The sequence below is a fragment of the Mobula birostris genome, chromosome 24, assembly GCF_030028105.1.
Source record: "Mobula birostris isolate sMobBir1 chromosome 24, sMobBir1.hap1, whole genome shotgun sequence".
NCBI classification, from domain to species: domain Eukaryota; kingdom Metazoa; phylum Chordata; class Chondrichthyes; order Myliobatiformes; family Myliobatidae; genus Mobula; species Mobula birostris.
This window is the reverse complement of record NC_092393.1, coordinates 25,878,599-25,897,108: the sequence shown is the minus strand read 5'-3', so window position 1 is coordinate 25,897,108 and position 18,510 is coordinate 25,878,599. Positions and strand designations below refer to the sequence as shown.

General features: G+C 40.6%; 1 protein-coding gene across 1 annotated transcript in view; it reads left to right on the top strand.

Annotated features, from left to right (window-relative positions):
- The window catches only part of LOC140187239 (heparan sulfate glucosamine 3-O-sulfotransferase 3A1-like), a 184,941-nt gene that overhangs the window by 49,080 nt on the left and 117,351 nt on the right, over window positions 1-18,510 (top strand). The window lies entirely within an intron of this gene.

Below are 18,510 nucleotides of genomic sequence, written 5' to 3'. Positions count from 1 at the left end.
GCAATGTAAAGTTAATAATCTGTTAGTGAAGTAAGTGATCTTTTGGTGCTTATTACAAGTGAGATTGGCTTATGAAGGATAAGATATCTTTACTTCAGCTATATGGTGTGCTGGAGATCTCCACAGAATCTTGAATATTCTTATCTGGTCTCCTTATTTAAGGAAGAACTTACTTACAATAGAGTGACAGAACAAAGATTTATCTGAACTATTCCTGGAATGGAGAAGAGAGTAAGCAGACTGGACCTATATTTTCCAGAGTTAAAAATAAGAGTAGATCTCATTGAAATCTATAACAGTTTTAAGGAGTTCAACAAAATTAATTCAGAATTAGTTGATACTTCCTGAAGATGTGATATTTAGAGTATCAGTCTAGGAAATCGATCATTCATGATAGGGTTAACAAGGAATGTCTCCATTCAAAGAGTTTTCTAGTCTTGGAATTCTCTTCCTGTGAGAGCTATGGAGGCTCAGTCACTGTACATGTTCATGATAGATTTCAACTGATTTTTTAATTAGTGAGGCAAACAAGGGAGATAATTTAATGCTGGAGAGTGATACTAATGACTTCGACATAAAACATTAACTCTGTTTTATTTTGTACATGTTCTGCTTTATCAGCTTTTATTTCAGATTTCCAGCATCTGCAGACGTTTTGATTTCTTGTAAGCTAACACATAGACAATCCACTTTGGTGAAGCCTGCTAAGGGTTACACATTATTCAGGGCATGAGGTAGATTCTCTGCTGCTTTTGTGAAAAAGACCTTCAGATCTTTTCCATTCTCTTGGGAGGACCCACTTGGCTTCAGCTTAATGTCTCATGCAAAAGAATGCCTCAAACAGTGCAATGCCATTTTCAGTACAATTTGCATGACTCAACTATCTGCATCTCATTTAAGTTCTCCTTGACCATACAAGCTCCAGGCTTTGATGGAAGTTGTTATTTGCCATCCTCCAGCGAGTGATATATCATTTGAGGCAGCTGTGGGCAGCATAGTAATTCCTAAATGGTCTGTTATGTAAGTATTTCCTTATTTAATCCAGTCCTCAGTTTGTTTATGTTTCACCTCATTTATTCAGTACTCTTCTTTGGTTATATTTACATTAAAGCAAAATATACAAAACTCCAACTCAGATATTAACCACTGCTAAAACCAGCCAGACCATTTCCTCAAACTCCGGTTATTTAGAATTAGCAACACAAACTTAGTTATTACAATCTAAAATAAACTTGGTCAAAGGGAGAAATGATTTCTGCATATGTGGTTCATGTAGCTCAAACCTGTGAATTACCCAACTATAAAAGTACTTTAATGGAAGTTAATTCTTCCTGTGTAAATGAACTGTTCCTTTTTGCTTCTTTGAAGTACTCATCGATATGGAACTGTGTGTACTGAACATTCTCGTTGTAGAAATGACATGCACTTTAAATACGCCTCATGATATCTTTCAAGAATATCTCAAAGCATTTTGCAGATAAAACATTTCACTGTGCAGTCCTAATTGTGTGCAAATTTGGAGCAATAAGGTTCCATTATCCCTCCTTCCTTAACCAACCTCATCAAAGACCGAAATGTTATTCTTCAATGAGCTAAATTGGTTGTGACTCATTTCTTGTTACTGGCTTAAGAGAGGAAAATTGCCTGAAAATTTCGGGAACTTGTACTTCCTGACTGCTATGTGGTAGAATATAACGACATGAACACACAAAGTTTTACTTGCAAACTGTGGAGGGAGCACCCAATATCTTAAACTACATGTTCCAACAAGGATCTGTTAGCCCATCTGTGACAGCGTTCAAGAACCCTTCATAATATTCTCCAGCTATCTCAGAATCCACAGAACTCTACTAGAAGCAAGTCAACTTCAATCCCAAGGAACTGCAGGATATGAAGTTCACTTGAAATATTGGAAAGAGCAAGGGGGTCATCTAAATGATCAGAACTTCAAGTATGCATAATGTGCTTTAATCTTTAAAATTGAAATCACAATCCTTCTGACACAGAATGCGAGATTACTTGACAAGGAACCAAAGTGTAATATGTGATGCTTCCAAGTTTTGCAACCCATCTTTCATGTAGAGCAGAAAAAGGTCAAAATTGCAAAATCAGTTTGACAATTTGAGCTCCAAGAATAGGTTGTGTAGAGTGGGTGATAATTGTCTTGAGTATTGAAAAGTAATGCTTTACCTAATGGAGGTGCCTCAGATGATCAAAGTAGTTGAAGGTAAAAGGAGAGAGACAGCTTCTGGCAGAGTAGTCCTGACTAAGAAAACATAACCTTAGATAAGATTCTACAAAAAATACTGGATATGGCCTGGTCCACCACGGGTAAAGCCCTCCCAACCATTGAGCACATGTACACGAAACGCCGCCGCAGGAAAGCAGCACCCATCATCGAGGACCCTCACCACCCAGGACATAATCTCTTCTCGCAGCTGCCATCAGCAAGAAGGTACAAGAGCATCAGGACTTGTACCACCAGGATTAGGAACAAGTACTACCCTTCAACCATCAGGCTCTTGAACAAGGAGCATAACTTCACTTGCCCCATCATTGAAATGTTCCCACAAATAATGGACTAACTTTCAAGGACTTTTCATCACATGTTCTTGATATTTATTGGTTATTTATTTATATTATTGTTTCTTCTTTATGCATTTACATAGCGTGTTGTCTTCTGCACTCCGGTTGAATGCTCGAGCTGAGGTGGTCTTTCATTGATTCTGTTGTAGTTGCTATTCTATAAATTTGCTGAGTATGCCCACAAGAAAAAGAATCTTAGTGTTGTATATAGTGACATATATGTACTTTGATAATAATATTTACTTTGAACTTTAAATGGGAAAAGCTGTTTAAGGGTGCTGTCAAGAGGTACTTCTTCATATGAAGGGTAGTGGGACAATGGAATTATTTCACGTAACCTAGGTCAATTGTAAAAGTCAAATCAGATAATGATAGATGGCTATTATCTATGGGAATTTAAGATTATAGAATTAGATTAGATAATCTAATTAATTCTAATTAAATGGGGGAAATAAATTGGAGGTGACTGGCTGCTGTTTCTGTAATCTGTTTTTTAAAACCACAACATCACAGACAGTTAAGTCTCATCCTCATAATATTGTCTATTAGAATTCAAGAAATATGTGATATTATAAATATTTCAAGAATGCTATGTAATTGAATTGTTTTATAGCACTGAGTTTTAGGATAGTCAGAGCAGAATATATTTAATTTTGACAGGTTTCCAATGAGAACCATTGTATTAAATACTTAATGAATTCAGTAATTAGTTCCAAATCAAAGAATCAGAGAGCTTATGGGGCCTCTGCTGGTTCTTTGAAGGAGCTATTCAATTTAGATCCACTGCCCAGTATTTTTCACCACAATCCTGCCACTAATCTTCCTCAAGTAGATGTCCAATTGTCCTTTGAAACTGCTGTTAGGACCCATTCTTAACAGCTTCCTGTATGTAGAAATTTCTCCTCACAGTCCCTGCAGGCAATTTATTTTATGATCTCTGGTTTGTGACTCACTTGTCAGAAGTAGTAGTTTTTCCCTTGTTAAATCTATATAAAAAACCATCATCCTTTATTTCATTTAATTTCTGAAAAAAATGAAAGCATCTTAAAAATGGTCCACAGCCTATATGAAGAAAGATTGACTAGACTGGGCCTATGATCTTTAAACTTGAAAGGAATGAAGAATGAGGAATGACTCATTGAAACTTACAAAATTCTTAGAGTTCAACGGAAAAAATGTGGAAGGATACTTACCTGGAAAGATGTCGAAAACTAGGGTCAAAGTCTCAGAACAAGACACAGATGATGTTGTATGGAGAGGAGGTGAAATTTGTTCACTCAGAATGCGGTGAACATCTGGAAAACTGTATTAGCAAAGTCTGTACGACTCAGTCATTGATTTTTGGGTATTAAGGGAAAAGAGGAATGTTGGATATGGATCAGGTTCAAAGGGACTGATGTATTATCTTTGCTAATTATTATGTTATTAAATGTATGCTTATTTGCTTCCATACACATATTTGTTACTTAAAGTGCCACTTGTAACATACTAGCCATGTTAGTAAAGTCACCCCATCCACTTATTAAAACTGGAGGTTTTAACCTCTTATTTCTGTTTACATTATGTTGACATTTTCTCAAGTCATCATTTCAAAATCAGACCAGTAAGATTCTTAGAACAAAAATGTGATGAATCCCTAAACAGTAAGTCCCAGGAATTATTTTGACATGAAGTAGCCAACCACAGACAAGGAATATCAGGATCCTAAAATGTTCCTTTTTAGGAGGCAGCTAACAGAATCCTAAAATTCCCTTCAGTCAGTCATTATGACAGGATGAATTATGTTCAATAGGCTCAGGACAAGTCATTCTGAAAAATGTGGCCAATTCCATTGTTTGGGCTTTGGAATAAACAGGTAAGATTTAGACCATAAGACATATGGCTCTATTCCTCTCCTTCAGCCCATCAAGGCTGCTCTGCATTCCATCATGGCTGATTTATTATCGCATTCAACCCCATTCTCCTATCTTCTCCCTATAACCTTTGACTCCCTGACTAATCAAGAACCTATCAATCTCTGCACTAATAAATTCAATTATTTGGTTTTCACTGCCATCTGTGGCAATGAATTACACAGATTCACCACCCTCTGGCTAAAGAAATTTCTCTTCATCTTTGTTCTCAATGGACATCGTTCTATTCCGAGGCTGTACCCTCTGTCCTAGACTCACCCGCCCTAGGAAACATCTTCTCTACATCCACTCTGTCTAGGCCTTTCAATATTCAATAAGTTTCAATGAGATCGCCCCTCATTCTTCTAAACTCCAGCGAGTTCAGGTCCACAGCCATCAAACGTTCCCGGTATGTTAACCCTTTCTTTCCCGGAGTCATTCTCGTAAACTTCTTTGAACCCTTCCCAATACCAGCACATCTTTTCTTAGATAAGGGGTCTGACCAATGCCTCACAAAGCCTCGGCATCACATCCTTGCTCTGATAATCAAACATTACATTGGCTCAACCAGCAAGTTTTGCCTTCCTTAGCAGCAACTCAACCTTTAAGGAATCCTGCACAAGGACTCTTTTTGCACCTCTATTTTTTAAATTTTGTCCTCGTTTAGGAAATAGTCTAGGCCTTTATTCATTCTACAAAAGTGCATGACCATACACTTCCTGACACTGTATTCCATCTGCTACTTCTTTGTCCAAGTATGTTTAAGTCTTTCTGCAGTCTCTGTTTCCTCAAAACTACCTGCCCCTCCAACTATCTCTATATCATCTGCAAACTTGACAACAAAGCCATCAATTCCACCATCCAAATCATTGATATACAATATAAAAAAAAGCAGTCTCTGCACTGATCCTGATCTCAACATCATCAAGGCTTGTCTGGGATTACCTGGAGACAGAAGCAAGTGAGATAACCAAAGTCTGCAGAGGAGCTGTGGCAAGTTCTCCAAGAAGTTTGGAATAACCTACAAGCTGAATTCCTTATAAATATGCACGATAGTGTACCTAAGAGAAATTACGCAGTTTTAAGAGCAAATGGTGGTCACACCAAATATTGATTTAATTTAGTTGTTTCCTGCTTACTGATCTTCATAGTAAATTATCTGATACTGAGAGCCTTTTCCTTTCATTATTTTTGAAAGCATCTTTGCTTTACAGAATTTTTTACATGTGTTTCAGACTTGGCACAGTATTGTACCTTCAGACCTTTCAGCTTCCTGAGCACCTTTTCCTCGGAAATAGTAACTACACTTACATCTACCCCTTGACACTCTTGAATTTCTGGCATACTGCTAATGTCTTCCACATTGAACACTGATGCAGAGTGCTTGTTAGGTTTGTCTGCCATTTCTCCGTCCCCCATTACTCCACTCTAACATCAATTTCAGTGGTCCAATATCCACTCTCACCTCTCTTTTACTCTTTATATCTGAAAAAAAATTATAAGACCATGGTGTTGGTGTTGAAGGACATTGGGTGATGATGATCATCATCACAACCCTAAACGGAAGGTATGGAGATCCTGAGATGCCCAGTTGTCAAGATCCCCCTCTTGGCCTCACCAGTGTTGTCCAAAGGAAAGCTTATAAAGAATGCGTTTGACACCAACTTGGCAGCAAGAGCTGCCGGAAGGATGTTCAATGACATCCAGCCGCCTTAGGGGCTGCACTCTGGACTCTCTGTCTGGGTTTACTCCCGTAGCCTTCGTCTCTCCCGAGGCTACCCACAAGGCAGTGGGGCCATTTACCCATAGCTGGGGATCTGGTTCACTACTACCAGGGTCTGGCCACACACCGGTGGGCCTACATGCTACGTCTGCAAGGGCCAGACCCTCCTCCTTATCCTCTGTAGTTTAGCCTGAATCCAGAAGGAGTTCAATTTCCATGTGTTGCCAGAAAGGAGGCACTACGTGAGACTTGCTGTTGGAGAGGCTATGTACTGGCAGGGAAAGACTTACACATTCAGCTCTCCTTTTTGCAAGACTGCTAGCGAGCAGTGGAAGCTGAAAGTGAGAGAGACAAGCACTGCTCACAACACTACCATTCTAGATGCATACAACAACCATCTTGGCACCATAACATCATAAGTCATAGGAGCAGAACTAGGCCATTTTTCCCATCGAGTATATTCTGCCATTTCATCATGGCTGATCCAATTTTCCTCTCAGCCCCGATTTCCTGCCTTCTTCTCATATTCCTTCATGCCCTGACCAATCAAGAATCTATCAGCTTTTGCCTTAAATATATTTAAAGACTTGCCCTCCATAGCTGTCTGTGGCAAAGAATTCCACAGATTCATTACTGTCTCGCTAAAGAAAGTCCTCCTCAACTCCGTCCTAAAAGGACACCCCTCTATTCTGAGGCTGTGTCCTCTGGTCTTAGACTCTCCCACTGTAGGAAATATCCTCTCCACATCCACCCTGTCAAGTCCTTTCACCATTCTTTGGTATCAATGAAGCCACCCCTCATTCTTCTGAACTCTAATGAATACAGGCCCAGAGCCATCAAATGCTCTTCATATGACAAGCCATGAAATCTTGGAATCATTTTTGTGAATTTCCTTTGAACCCTCTCCAGTGTCAGCACATCCTTTCTAAGATAAAGGGGTCCAGAACTGCTCACAAGTGAGCTTTCATCAGTGCTTTATAAATTTTCAACATTACGTCCTTGCTTTTATATTCCAGTCCTCTTGAAATGATGCTAACATTGCATTTGCCTTCCTCAACACAGACACAAACTGCAAATTAACCTTTAGGGAATCATGCAAAAAGACTCCCAAGTCCCTTTGCATCTCCGTTCTTTATTTTTTCTCTCCGTTTAGAAAATAGTCAACCCTTTCATTTATTCTACCAAAGTGCATGACCATACACTTCCTGACACTGTATTCCATCTGCCACTTATTTGTCCATTCTCCTAATCTAAGGCCTTCTGTCACCTCTGCTTCCTCAAAACTATCTGACCCTCCACCTATCGTCATATCATCTCCAAACTTTGCAACAAAGCCATCAATTCCATCATCCAAACCATTGACACGTAACGTAAAAAGAATCATTCCCAACACAGACCCCTGTGGAACACCATAAAAAAAGCCCCCTTTATTCCCACTCTTTGCTTCCTGCTAATCAGCCACTCGTTTATCCATGCTAGAATCTTTCTTGTATTACCATGAGCTCGTAGCTTTTTAAGCAGCCTCATGTGTGGCACCTTGTCAAAGGCCTTCTGAAAATCTAAGTAATTAAATATCAAAGTTTGATATCTTCTTTTATGTTACTGGCTAGCTTAACTTCATATTTCATCTTTTTTTTCTTTCTTGCTTTTTTAGTTGCCTTCTGTTGGTTTTTAAAAGCTTCCCAATCCTCTAACTTCCCACAAATTTATGTTATATTATAAGTCATCTCTTTTGCCTTTTATGCTGTCTTTGCCTTCCTTCCGGGCCTGAATGACTTCCATCCAGTTGCACTCACCCCCATCATTGCAAAGTGCTTTGAGAGACTGGTTCTATCACATCTGAAATCCTGTCTGCCCACCACCCTGGACCCCCATCAATTTGCCTGTCACTCCAACAGGTCAACAGAGGATGCCATCTCCACGGCACTTCACTCTGCCCTGACCCACCTGAACAGCCCCAACTCTTATGTCAGAATGCTGTTCATTGACTTTAGTTCGGCATTCAATACTGTGATTCCCTCCAAGCTGATCGCCAAACTTCGCCAGCTTGGTAATAGCTCATCTCTCTGCAATTGGACCTTGGACTTTCTGACTAACAGACCCCAATCAGTTAAGTTAGACAACCTCTCCTCCTGCACTCTCACCCTGAACACTGGCATGCCTCAAGGCTGTGTGCTGAGCCCTCTTCTGCACTCCCTTTTCACCTATGACTATGTTCCTGTACATGGTTCTAACTCCATAATCAAGTTCGCAGACGACACCAAGGTGGTTGGCCTGATCAGAGGGGTTGATGAGATGGCCTACAGGGACGAGGTCCAGCACTTGGCCGTGTGGTGTGCCAACAACAACCTGGCCCTTAACACCCAGAAGACCAAGGAGATCATTGTGGACTTCAGGCATGCTAGGAGCCACACTCACGTGCCCATCTACATCAACAGAGCTGTAGTGGAGCGTGTATCAAGCTTCAAATTCCTTGGTGTCCACATTTCCGAGGATCTCACCTGGTCCCTGAACTCCTCCATCCTGATCAAAAAGGTGCAACAGCGCTTTTATTTCCTGTGGAGCATCAAGAAAGCTCACCTCTGTCCCAGGATACTGACGGACTTTTACCGCTGTACCATTGAGAGCATACTCACCAACTGCGTCTCAGTGTGGTATGGAAATTGTCCTGAATCGGACCGCAAAGCACTCCAGCGTGTGGTGAAAACTGCTCAGCGGATTATCGGCACCCAATTGCCCACCATTGAGAACATCTACCATAAACGCTGTCTGGGCAGGGCGAAAAGCATTATTAAGGATGTATCTCACCCTAACCATGGACTTTTTACTCTCCTCCCATCTGGTAGGTGCTACAGGAGCCTCCACTCTCGCACCAGCAAGCACAGGAAGAGCTTCTTCCCTGAGGCTGTGACGCTGCTGAACCTCTTATCACAGCACTAAGCAGCATTGCATCCATATTGTACTGTCTCGGTACTTTTATATTTGTGTGCTATAGCACTTACTTGTTATTCACAGTTATTTTGTAAATAACACTATTCTTTGCATTTCTGGTCAGATGCTAACTTCATTTCATTGGCTTTGTATCTGTACTCGGCACAATGACTATAAAATTGCATCTAATCTAATCTAATCTTTGTCAGCAACGGTTCCCTCATCCTCCCTTTAGAACTCTATTTTTGGGATATAACTAACCTGCACCTTCTGAATTGCCTTCCAAAACTCTGGCCATTGCTGTTTTGCCATCATCCCTGATAATGTCCCCTTCCAATCAACTTTGGCCTCTTTCATGCCTCTGTAATTCCCTTTCCTCCATTGTAATACTGATACATCTGACTTTATCTTGTCCCTCTCAAACTGCTGGATGAACGCTATCATATTATGATCATTGCCTTCTCAGGTTTCAGTTTAGTACAAATTAGAAGCAATTTGTTTGTATTGTTTTGCAATTTAACATACTTCACATGGCATAGTCTCATCTCCTTGAAGAAAGTAACTCAGATTGAATGACCAATTTGTTCAGTCTACAGAGGAGATCCTGAACAAGCTAGTTCATTAACATGATTTTTTTCTTCTTCCCTCATGTCATAGATTTGCTGAACATTTCCAAACTTTTTATTTAGATAGCAACCGTCTGTGGTTTTCTGTATTTCACTGTTCCAACAACCTCTTCCCTACCTCTGTCCTCATTCATTTTACCCTACTTGAATCACTCAACAGAAACCAGATCTAATTAACAGACCTCTCCACCCTTTCTGTACTTGTTCATCATTCACTCAATCTTGGTCTACACCAGGGGTTCCTAACATTTTTTATGCCATGGACCCCTACCATTAACCAAGGGTTACGTGGACTCCATGTTAGGAGCCCCTGGTCTACTCTATCAGAGACATTCCCTTTGTTCTCTCTGCCCCTTTCTCCTTTTTAACTTAAAAGACGTTTGATTTCTATATTTCCCCTAGTTCTGATGATACGTTGTTGATCCGAAATGTCAACTTAGTTTCTATTGCTGCTGAGTACTTCCAGCATTTTCAGCCCGCCCTCTCGCTACAGAATCTATTGAATTGACTAGTTACATTAATAAATTGCACTATTTCAGCTGATGAGTTTCATTAGTGACTGACAAAAGAATCTCAGACTTGTATACTTCGATAATAAATTAACCTTTGAACATAGTACAACTCATTGATTTCCATTATTAACTTTTGCAGCAGTTAGAGCTGGTGCCTTATAACTCCAAGGATAGAGGTTTGACCTAGACTTAAAGTGTAGAATTCACACATTTTTCTTGCAAATACACGGATTTCCTCCCACACATCAGTGTTTGCAATAAGTTGCTTAACTGGCTACTGCAAGGTACCAATTGCACTAATTTGGTGGCAGAAATTGATTGGATTTGATTAGAATAGGTAATTGGGAAATAAATAGCAGAATGGGACTAAGAGAATGTTCTGCAAGCCAGCCTTGGCTTGATGGGCTAAATAGCCACTTCTTGTAATGAAAATTATGTGCCCCCAGCTAGTGACATTCATTGTGTCAGCCTATCACAGCTTAATAAATTATGTAGCCTTAGCCAATAAATTTCGCTCTGTTAGCCAAAGGTTGGGACCGACAGCAAGATTCTCAACCACACAATGTGTTTTATAGCAACCAAGCCAAATAATAAATATTTACTCAGCAAACAAAAAAGGGCATCTAATCTTTACTGCCTGATTAAATAGTTTCTATCAGAAGCAGCAGAAAATTGAACTAATATTTCCTGATAAAAGCGGTCTGATTTCTGAGAAAAATGGATTGAGTGGTGGATTTTTATGTAATACAAATTCTGTACATAAAATCAATCCTAGTCACTTGGAGCAGTGCAGTCATGAGGCTGTTTGATTGGGTAATAACCCCTCATCCCAATTCTAGCTGGGAGCTGTACTGTTACTACACTTGAGCTTCATGGGTGAGCTACTGAAGGACAGGTGGTAATGAGAAAGTTGTACCTTGGAAACAGTCATTTCGTCCAGCAGCAGAACATCAAACTGAAGTAAAATAACTCAGGAAAGTCTCAGTTTAATTCTGTTTTGGGAAGTTGGGAAAAGTATCACGTGATGATTGCACTTTTGATGAAAATCAACATGGAACTAATTTCCCTGTGGGCCACTTTCCCTCAGTGATGGCTGCTTATTAGCCTTAACCATGTAATAGTGAATTCATTACCATTACAATCTCTAGTGTCATTAAGATATCCTGTTCATTTAGTGAAATCTATATTGACTAACTAATTATCTCTTTTGTGTTTAGCTCTGTTCTTTAATTTCTGCATTATCTCAAGACTGCTTTAGATGCCATTTGTATGCAAAAAGAAAAGGTAAACATACCATGGCTTCCAAATATTAATTTCTATCCTCATTTTAATTATTTAATACCACCAAATATTAACATTAATCTATCAAATTAACCTATTCAGTGACCCCCAAAATTTAATAGTGCATTTTATTTTGGCTGGAGTTAATTTACATATTTATGATACATAATGAACTGGACCAAGGCGGATTACAGAGGTGGATTGCGCGCTGAGTGATTTTCGATTCAACCTTCAGACATACCCAACAGTCAACAGGCAATTTCATGACATTCTCCAATGGTGTTATCACCTTCATTAAACAAGCATGAATGCCTCTGTCTAAGCATTACAAGTCTACATTATTTCTTCAAAATGTATATAATGGGCTGTTTTGATCAGACCCAAGCCAATTCAAGTGCCCAAGACATGTGATAATAAGCATACAAGCACGACAAAGTAACTTAAGCCTAATTTATTATCCTAAAATAGAAAGCACAACTAAACCACACAAATGATTCGTAGTCTTCAGTTGATTGTTGCTGCCGCCGGGGACTTGATAGTTGCTGTTGTTGGAGGATCTCTGAATTCCGACCCATGAAATCACCCTGAGTCTGTCCTAGGTTAGGTGAAGTCCCAAGATCTGAGTGAAAAGGATGTTCAATCCACAAGCACAGTGAGGCACACAGAGATGGACAAAATATGTGATCTTTTGTTACTAACTCAGCATGTTACCTTTTGGAGTTCCACAAGGATTGAGAGACAAGCAGAGACAGATAATTTTTTGGTCTTTTGTTCTCATGCCACAAGTGCCTGAGGCTAAGGAAGACTCCAGCCACTATCAGCAAACATTAGACATTAACAAACCTACACTTGACACTGTACATGCTGAAAGGTTCAGAGGTTCATTTTATCAAAGTATGCGTGCACAATCCAACTCTGATATTTGTCTTCTCCAAACAGCCATGAAACACAGAAAAACCATGGGAGTCATTGAAAGGAAAGTCACCGACCTCCCCCGCCCCACTGGCATGAAAAAGAAAAGAACCAAAAATCTCCAGCCCCTCCCTTGCACAAAAAACTAACAGATCGCCCACATGGAAAATGGAAGCTGAAACATTAAAAACCCCAAACCCCCAACCCCAACCCTCACAAAAAAACAGCGATGATAACATCAATCCCCATCTCCCTCCCTCACAAAAAAACCAGCAGCAATAACATCAAATGCAAACTTAAAGCACACGGTATTGGGGGTAAGGTATTGGTGTGGGTGGAGAGTTGGTTAGCAGACAGGAAGCAAAGAGTGGGAATAAACGGGACCTTTTCAGAATGGCAGGCAGTGACTAGTAGGGTACCGCAAGGCTCAGTGCTGGGACCCCAGTTGTTTACAATATATATTAATGACTTGGATGAGGGAATTAAATGCAGCATCTCCAAGTTTGCGGATGACATGAAGCTGGGTGGCAGTGTTAGCTGTGAGGAGGATGCTGGGAGGATGCAGAGTGACTTGGATAGGTTGGGTGAGTGGACAAATTCATGGCAGATGCAATTTAATGTGGATAAGTGTGAAGTTATCCACTTTGGTGGCAAAAATAGGAAAACAGATTATTATCTGAATGGTGGCCAATTAGGAAAAGGGGAGGTGCAACGAGACCTGGGTGTCATTATACACCAGTCATTGAAAGTGGGCATGCAGGTACAGCAGGTGGTGAAAAAGGCGAATGGTATGCTGGCATTTATAGCAAGAGGATTCGATTACAGGAGCAGGGAGGTACTACTGCAGTTGTACAAGGCCTTGGTGAGACCACACCTGGAGTATTGTGTGCAGTTTTGGTCCCCTAATCTGAGGAAAGACATCCTTGCCATAGAGGGAGTACAAAGAAGGTTCACCAGATTGATTCCTGGGATTGCAGGACTTTCATATGAAGAAGGACTGGATGAACTGGGCTTGTACTCGTTGGAATTTAGAAGATTGAGGTGGGATCTGATTGAAACGTATAAAATCCTAAAGGGATTGGACAGGCTAGATGCAGGAAGATTGTTCCCAATGTTGGGGAAGTCCAGAACGAGGGGTCACAGTTTGAGGATAAAGGGGAAGCCTTTTAGGACTGAGATTAGGAAAAACTTCTTCACACAGAGAGTGGTGAATCTGTGGAATTCTCTGCCACAGGAAACAGTTAAGGCCAGCTCATTGGCTATATTTAAGAGGGAGTTAGATATGGCCCTTGTGGCTACGGGGATCAGGGGGTATGGAGGGAAGGCTGGTGCAGGGTTCTGAGTTGGATGATCAGCCATGATCATAATAAATGGCGGTGCAGGCTCGAAGGGCTGAAGGGCCTACTCCTGCACCTATTTTCTATGTTTCTATGTAAATCCACCAATCCCTTCCTCACAGAAAAGGACAGCAACAGTAGCATCAAAATCCCCAACCCCCCACCTCACACACAAAAAAACTAATAGATTGCCCACACAGAAAAACAACATCAGACCCCAAAACCCCAACTCCCCAACTCCCCCCCAACAAAAAGTAACATATCGCCCACCTACCAATCAGCAACAAGAATGAAAACACCAAAAACTGTAGGAGACCAATACAAAGTATAGCAGCAAGTTCACGAAAGATAAAGTATCCCTTAGAGCTGTTTAGACTTTCATACAATATTTAATACTCCATTACACAATACCTCCAAGTGTTTCATGTTGAGAAACATTTTTGGGAGTACCATGACCATTACACAATTGAAACTTTATTCCTTCTCGCTCATATTAATTAATACTGAAGGAAAAAGACCACTCATTGATCTTTGCTGGCATTCGTTCATAAGAGGAACTATCATCTAGTTTATTCTTCCATTGCATCTTCTGAGGACCTTTTCAACCTCACAGATAAAGGGTTCAGTGGCTAGAATAGCCTTGGGGATCGGGGAGTCATATTTCTGTGTAATGTTCATTCCTTGCAGAATGGTTGTTCCCTTATAATGAGCTATTTCTGAATTAGAAAGTGTAAGTGGGAAAGCAAACAAATTACAAGGAAATTGAAATAAATGCAGAGAATGCTCAGCAAGCCAGGCAGCATCTGTGAAGAGAAAAGCAGGGGTTGATGACTATTTATAAGGACAGTTCTAGGGGTTCCTTTCCAGCTTTCTTGACCAGCTGAAATATAGCCACATAAATTATTGTTTATCTCAGAAAGAAGTTGTTATTTATAAAATATGGCACAATTTTCTCCAGAATGGCATCACAAGGCCAACATTTTAAGTCACCCTTGACAGTTACTAGTAAACAATATTGGAAAAGGACTGGACGCTCTTCACACTCTATATCTAGATTGTACTGAACAATTTGTTTCTTTAAAAAACCACTATTTCATTTATATTATGACTTAAAACTTCTCATTCAATCAAATGCAAAATCATGGTTCTAAATCACTCAGGGTACACTCACGTCACTGGGACAATCTAAACTAGATTCTGGATTCTATCGGAGTTAGTAATTCATTCTGGACAAACTGCAGCCACTGTGACCATCCCTTCTGGCGTATAATGCTGCACTGTGCAGCCACTGCTATGATTTTTCCATTCTTGGTTCATGCAGATCCCTTCCAACATTACGGAAATTTGGAAGTCATTTAGGGAAAGTCAGAATTGCAACCTTGGGCATAGTCAATAGTTTTTTTTCTCTATCACTACTAGTCATCAGATATCCTTTCTGCAATATAAATGGGCTCATTCAAGGTTCCAGATACCCTAGCACATTACATGACTACTTCAAATTGAAAGACTCTCTGCAGCACAAAGAGGCTATTTAAGGAACAGATATTCACTGCTGTGCAGTTCTCTGTGAGGCCTGTATGATTGCAGATGCAATTTTGAGTGAGACATTAAACCAAGGCTCTTTCAGTCCTTTCAGATGAAAGCAAAAGATTACTTGGCTCTATTTTGAAGAATCACATGAAGTCCTCCTTGGTGAGCTTGTCCAATTTAAAGCCCTCCACTCACAGCCCCCCCACCCCTGCGAAAAATAGTATTGCATTACAGTTCATGTTGCCTTGCTGAATTCAGTTTAGTATGTTTCATTCATTGCAGGAATTGGAGTAACTTAATTAGCTTTAAAGTAGTTTAAGATATCCTGACATTGTGAAAAGTTCAAAATAAATACGTCTCTTCTTCCTTACTGTGTTAGATAATGGTTATAAACCCTGAAATCATGGACAAGTTAAATGTTGCTTTGACGGACGTACACTGAGTGGTTGAGTTCAGATGCACCCAAACCTTTAGGTATCTAGGTTATCTTGAGATCATGCAAGAGACTAATTGTCACATACACTCAAATTGAAATACAGGATTTCAGAGCTCTCTCCATTTTTCCCCATGTTCCCAATGTAGCTGCAACATATACCTCAGTTTTATTTTTAAACAATATTGCTGTATGCATCAATGCACGCAGTAATATGAATTTAATGAAAGTGAACCTACATGAAGTACCTACCCTCTCTCCCTCTGCTCCACCCCATCCCATGACTCCCCCTGCCAATAATGACAAGAGGTGTACCTTATTATGGACTGGCAATCATCCAGTTTATCAACTTGTGAAATTTGGTAATTGTATCCTGTATGCTAAAGTTAATTCACAATCAAATCAAACCTCAGCATCGCAGTGGTGATAGGAAAATCAGAATCAGGATCAGAATCAGCTTTATTATCACCGGCATGTGACATGAAATCTGTTAACTTAGCAGCAGCTCAATGCAATACATAATCTAGCAGAGAGAAAAAATATTAATAAAATAGAACATAATAATAATAAATAAACAAGTAAATCAATTGCGTATATTGAATAGATTTTTAAAAACATGCAAAAACAGAAATACTATATACTAAAATAAAAAAATGTGAAGTAGTGTCCAAAGCTTCAATTTTCATTTAGGAATTGGATGGCAGAGGGGAAGAAGCTGTTCCTGAATCGCTGAGTGTGTGCCTTCAGGCTTCTGTACCTCCTACCTGATGGTAACAGTGAGAAAAGGTGCTGGAGGTCCTTAATAATGGACGCTGCCTTTCTGAGACACCACTCTCTAAAGATGTCCTGGGTACTTTGTAGACTAGTGCCCAAAGATGGAGCTGACTAGATTTATAACCTTCTGCAGCTTCTTTTGGTCCTGTGCAGTAGCCCCTCCATCCTGACGAAGGGTCTCGGCCCAAAACGTCGACTGTATCTTTTCCTAGAGATGCTGCCTGGCCTGCTGCGTTCACCAGCAACTTTCATGTGTGTTGCTAGATCCTCAGAGATCTTGACACCCAGGAACTTGAAGCTGCTCACTCTCTCCACTTGTGATCCCTTTATGAGGATTAGTATGTGTTCCTTCGTCTTACCTTTCCTGAAGTCCACAATCAGTTCTTTTGACTTACTGACATTGAGTGCCAGGTTGTTGCTGTGGCACCACTCCACTAGTTGGCATATCTCACTCGTGTGCACCTCTCGTCACTATCTGAGATTCTACCAACAATGGTTGTATCGTCAGCAAATTTATAGATGGTATTGGAGCTCTGCCTAGCCACACAGTCATGTGTATATAGAGAGTAGAGCAGTGGGCTAAGCACACACCCGAGGTGTACCAGTGTTGATCATCAGCGAGGAGGATATGTTATCACCAATCCACACAGACTGTGGTCCTCCAGTTATGAAGTCGAGGATCCAATTGCAGAGGAGAGTACAGAGGCCCAGGTTCTGCAACTTCTCAATCAGGATTGTGGGAGTGATGGTATTAAATGCTGAGCTATTGTCAATGAACAGCATCCGGATGTATGTGTTTGTGTTGTCTAGGTGGGCTAAAGCCGTGTGGAGAGCCATTGAGATTGCGTCTACCATTGACCTATTGTGACGATAGGCAAATTGCAATGGGTCCAGTTCCTTACTGAGGAAGGAGTTCAGTCTAGTCATGATCAACCTCTCAAAGCGTTTCATCACTGTTCGTGTGAGTGCTTCCGGGTGATAGTCATTGAGGCAGTCCACATTATTCTTCTTAGGCGCTGGTATAACTGTTGCCTTTTCGAAACAAGTGGGATCTTCTGCCCGTAGCAGTGAGAGGTTGAAAATGTCCTTGAATACTCCTGCTAATTGGTTGGCACAGGTTTTCAGAGCTTTACGAGGCACTCCATTGGGACCTTCTGCCTTGTGAGGGTTCACTCTCTTTAAAGATAGCCTAACATCAGCCTCTGAGATGGAGATTACAGGGTCATCAGGTGCAGCAGGAATCTTCACAGCTGTAATTGTGTTCTCCCTTGCAAAGCAGGCATAGAAGGCATTGAGTTCATCTGGTAGTGAAGCATCGCTGCCATTCATACCATTGGGTTTCACATGCATACTATTGATGGTTGCAGAGGAGAACTTCCTCTTGACAGTTGGGTTGAGGAGCACCGTCAGATTGCTGAACATAGTTTGTTCTGATTTTGTTGAAAGCAGCACAAAAAAAAGTGAATTGTGACAGCCTTCTCAAAAGGCCTGTAAGATTACAGTGGGACGGGGCGCCACATTGTGTAGTGGTTTGTGTGACGCTATTGCAGCTCAGGGGATTCAGAAGTTGGAGGTCAATTCTGGCCTTCTATGTAAGAAGTTGTACATCCTTCCTGTGAGCTTGTGGGTTTCCTCCTGGTTCTCCAAGTTTCTCCCACAATCTAAAGACGTACTGGTTTGTAGGTTAATTGATCATTGTAAATTGTCCTGTGACTAGGCTGGGATCGCTGAGTAGTGTGACTTAAAGGCCTGTTCCATGCTATATCTCTAAATAAATACAGTGAAATGAGTCATTTGAGCTAAAAACTAACACAACAGAAAGATGTGCTGGGGGCAGCCCACAAGTGTTGCCACACATTCTGGCTCTAATAGACTACAAGTGCCAGAATCTGCAGCAAAGAAACAACCTGCTGGAGGAACTTGGCAGGTTCTGTGGAGGCAAAGAGGCCCCACACTTTTTGTGTGGAGAAAGG